This window comes from Dermacentor albipictus, chromosome 4 (genome assembly GCF_038994185.2).
Source record: "Dermacentor albipictus isolate Rhodes 1998 colony chromosome 4, USDA_Dalb.pri_finalv2, whole genome shotgun sequence".
Taxonomy (NCBI): Eukaryota; Metazoa; Arthropoda; class Arachnida; order Ixodida; family Ixodidae; genus Dermacentor; species Dermacentor albipictus.
Genome location: NC_091824.1, coordinates 31,675,082 through 31,679,828, shown reverse-complemented (window position 1 = coordinate 31,679,828; position 4,747 = coordinate 31,675,082). Strand labels below are relative to the sequence as shown.

Below are 4,747 nucleotides of genomic sequence, written 5' to 3'. Positions count from 1 at the left end.
TATCATGTTGGCTAGCCACAACTATATGACGGTGACTCAATGACCATGATGGCACAATGGCGATGCAATGGCGATGAAATACGATAACGGCGAAACGCTGACAGTGACGTGCTGGCGATGACGCCATGACGAGGGCAGGACCACGATGCATTAACGACGATGCCATTTGTACGTCTATCAAAGGCGTCCATGTATCTAGTGACGCTACAATGACACCAGACAATGATGGATAACCAGATACCTGCAATATTCGGCGTGTATCATCGATTACCATAGCGAACTGGTTCTGCCCAAATGTAATTCGAAGTATTCAGTGCCTCATTTCAAGCACTCTACGACTGGTTGGTAGGCAGGGAGCTGTGACTGTCCCGATTCGCTTGAGACCACTGGTAAAAAATGCATGGCGGCTTGTAGAATCACACCACTGCCATTGAGCAAATCAGTCCGAGGCAGCAATCGCTATGCCATGATCGCACGCATACTTCTCACGATGTCACGCAAAAGCGGCTAGTTCTCCGAGTCGTTTGGAGCATGCGGAGTGTGCAAGTTGCTCGCATTCTGTCCTCGTGACAGCACGCGCTTCGAGACGTTTTGCTAGATCACACCGCCTTAGGCATCAGCCTAGATTTCTCAGTACATTCTTCGTAGGAGCTACCGCTACAGAGAAGCTATGCGGCTTATACCGCCTTCATGATCGACGAAGCTTGATCACGTCTTATCATTTGTTCGCCGAAGTGCCAATCCAACCGTCAATACAAGCTAGACCGCATGACTTGGACATAGATACGTATGACTGCATAACATTTATTTGCAGATCGCGTGACATTCCGCGTGTCTTTTGTCACAACCATTTTGCAGGCATGAAAAACCCAGCAATAGGAATGTTGCAACAACTTTACGTCGTACAACGGCAGCAGGAATTATCCCGTTGCCATGCCACGATCGTCTACACCGTCCTCGTGTTTTTCCTGCTGTCGTTACACACATACTATTCGATTTGCACAAACTAGCTGGTTCACCTGCAACGCTTTGCAGAACCCCAAACAATACTGGATAGCCTGGAACCTGCAAAAACCTTCTTGCTTATAGCGATCGATTTACTGTTATTTCGAGTTACTCCGTCATGAAAATTTTAGGCATCGACTGATTGATTTGACTACAGCGAATAGACACAAAAAGGTAAAAGAAGAAGCAGCGCGCCGTATAAATGGCAGTTACGTGCTCAAAATGAGGTTTCCTTGACATGTCCGCCCGTCAATTCTATTCGTTACGATGACTGGGACAGCAATAAGCTTCACAGACATCGTCAAGTCGTCGCCAAACGGCGACCTCCTCACTCTGAGCTTCACCGCCATCACGGGGCGAAGAAAAAAAAAACTTCGCTCACAACAGCCAATGCAAAAACAATGTCGCAGCATACTCGCTTTATTACGTTGTCCTAGCTGACTTCTTGCCAGGGTTTAGAAATGTGCTCAAGGAATCTGGGATGGCATGAGCGAATAACGTTGTTGTTACTTATAAAGAAGAAGCAACAGTTTTTTATTCTGTTGAAACTTTAGTTTGTCTACAATACATAACAAAATTCGCAGGTGACGACTTTAGCATAGAACATTAATAAGAACGCAGTAGAGTGTAGTGTGGAACACATAACAAAGCAGCTTCGAACTTCCTATATTTTCCTAATTAATTTTTCCTTGTCCTAAATGAAGCACGCTAATATAAATAAAAGCACGGGACATGCCCGTTCACGCGCTCTAAGAGCAGCGCTCTCAAAGTGCAACTTAGGAATAATAGGGTCAATGTTTTACATTTGAGATGTTTACATTTGAGACTCGCTGGAGCAAATACACGGTGACGTGCTCAGTAGGAAACTGTCCCCAACCGACACTTGGCACTACCATCGCAATTCGCACTTTAATTTTCCCCAGCAGAGGTTCTTAACGTGCACCCAATGGATGGGACACGGGTGGTTTTGCATTTCGCATAGATAGAAATGCGGCCGCCGCATACAGGATTTGAACCCGCGACCTTGTGCTTAGCAGCGCAACGCCATAACCACAAAGTCACCGCGACTGGTAAAAATGCCTGAGGAGTGCCGACTTTTGTTAAATCTCATGTCATTAAACGCTGCAGAACAAGACCGCTAGAGGAACATTCTCGCTTCTACGCAAATAAAAACTTATTGTGTCTAGAGCGTTACAACATTTGTTTGCATTTGGTCATAATACAGCAATGTGCGACTTACATATGTGTCACGGTTTTCTAAATCCGCACTTGTGAATGAATCAAGTAAGCAGCCGATAAATAACGCAGTGAAGTAGTACACGTGCCAGACATGCTTTATCTCTTGTGATGATGATGCTGGACTTGCCTTCACTTCTTGCTGAGCACGAGGTCGCGGGATCGAATCCCGGCCACGGCGGCCGCATTTCGATGGGGGCGAAATGCGAAAACACCCGTGTACTTAGATTTAGGTGCACGTTAAAGAACCCCAGGTGGTCGAAATTTCCGGAGTCCTCCACTACAGCGTGCCTCATAATCAGAAAGTGGTTTTGGCACGTAAAACCCCATAATTTTTTTTTTGCCTTCACTTCTCGCTGCATCGCAAAGAACTACCCATGAAAACGACACTTGCTCTCGCAGCGCACGTTGCATTTATCTTACACAGGCAACGCTAACGTATTTTGTGATATATTGCCAATGCAACACCAGTGCTTTTTAATCAGCGTAAACTCGCTCAGTGATAGATTATTTTGCCATTGCTATCTTGCTGTTTCGACGCATGGCAGGTATAGCAAGAGCGAATTCAGGTTCAAGGCCTGTACTGCCGGTACGCAGATAACGGAATGAGCAGTGGCTATATATATGGGATTGCACGTCGGCACGCAAACAAAATCCCGCGCGCTGCCGTGCATTCAAGGGAGCCAGCCGCGGATCCGTTCCAGCCTGCGAGATGAAGTCCGCCACCGCTGCACTGATGCTCCTGTTGCTACTGTTCTCGGCATCTGTTCCAGTCATGGCTCGGTGTCCCAGCAACGAAGGCGTCTTCAGTGACTGTGCCTACACCGAGTGCTCGCCGGGCGAGTGTGCCGCTATCGGCCTCGAATGTTGCCCAAAGCCTTGCGGGGGAACCTGGTGTGTCAGAGGCGAGTACACTTGTTACGTTTCTTTCGCGCTCAAGTTCTGCGGTAGCGTGCGCTCAACTGTAGGTTAAAAGTGTCGGGCCATTCTGGTTCAGTTGTTCTATTCTTTAAAGCCAAAAAGCTGTCGTGTGTCTATTTCCACTGGCAACTTTCATAAGCAGCGTTGACCTGCGTGGCACGCTCAGCGCGGCAGCAGCCACAGGAACGTGTTTTCAAAGCAAAAGTGTTGTCTGCTTGAATCGGAAACCACCCTCGTCTGTGGCACTTGGCCATGCGAACTACCCCTTTCAGGTTACCAGTTCAGCCGGCGGACTAGTATTGATGGCACGAACGACGAGCCATCGCTGCATAGTTTGCGCAAGCATAACATCATGCTCACCAAAATGACTGCTACAGCTGATCTTGCTCTTAAATACTTTATAAAGGTCGCGGGCATCCCTCGTAAGGCGCATCACCTGTTCCGTCTTCCCGCACACAAAGTCACACTTCCGTGACAGCACGTTTCCTTCGCTCTTACCATGTACCTTTTCTTCTTTCTGCAGGTGTTCTGCGCTAGCCGCCAAAGCCGTTGTGGTACTATGGCACTGACTGCCGTCATTTCCTATAACGCCTGCATACAGACCATGGCGCCTTTACTCCGCTTCTGGTGGAGAAAATAAACGCCTAGCACAAGACATCCGTTTCTGTCTTTGCTATGTTATCACTGTCATGTTTGTTTACTTTTTCATGCATCTCCTTGGTCGGTCGCAGACGGAAGGCATAAGCCAGAGGCTCGAAATGGTGCACAATTTAGCCCAATATCTAAACGTAATTTCATCACGTTTGCACAACGTGCAGAAGAGCCAAAGAATGTCCACGCGACATGCAGGAGACGCGAAATACCGCGCATTTGATGGTGTGGTCACTAGCATAGGGAAAAGCAGCGACTAATTCATTTCTAATCGGGTACCATGGCAGGCCCAGAAAAAATCATTGGTAGACTCGAGTGCAGTTGTATTCCCGAATGACAAGCATTGCGCGAGTCGCGAAAGCGCGTCGGAGCTGTTAGGGGCCCTGGCGACGCCATGCGCGCTTTTTTACATTTCTACTTCCTATTGTGAAAGGCTGAGGGGAACCCCAACCAGCTAAACCAACACGCCACTCGTTCGCATTATCGCAACCATAAAGGCACTGTGCCGGAATAGGACGTCGCTTGCCGGTGGCTTCGTGCCGCGCATCAAGGACTGGCAACGAAAATGTAGACGCCGGCATTGGCGAGTCTCCCTCCGTTGTCTCCACTTCCCCTCCTAGATTGCGGATGGCGGAAGTTGTCTGGTCGTTGACCCAAGAAAACGCCGAGATGCTCGCAATACAAGAAAACTGGCACCAATCTGAGAAAAATTGTTTGCAATAAATTTAGACTTGCCACGAGGCCAACGTATGTTTTGACCTGAGTGCGGTGTATGTAGTTTCTGTTTACCGGCATTGCCAGTTAAAGGTGTTCGGTGTTGTCGGCGCTAAATGATTGGGTGCTATCTGCTAGGTCGAAATCCAACTGCGTTTGCCACTCAAGGTGGTGTCGTCGCAAGCCAAAAGTGGTGCCGAAAACAACCGATCTCAGTAAT

General features: G+C 48.1%; 1 long non-coding RNA gene across 1 annotated transcript; it reads left to right on the top strand.

Moving 5' to 3' along the window:
- The first annotated feature begins 2,612 nt into the window (after positions 1-2,612).
- On the top strand, positions 2,613-3,850 carry LOC135900208 (uncharacterized). The gene is made up of 2 exons (XR_010563826.1): positions 2,613-3,146; positions 3,686-3,850. It is a non-coding gene; the product is annotated as an uncharacterized lncRNA (long non-coding RNA).
- Positions 3,851-4,747: the final 897 nt, after the last annotated feature.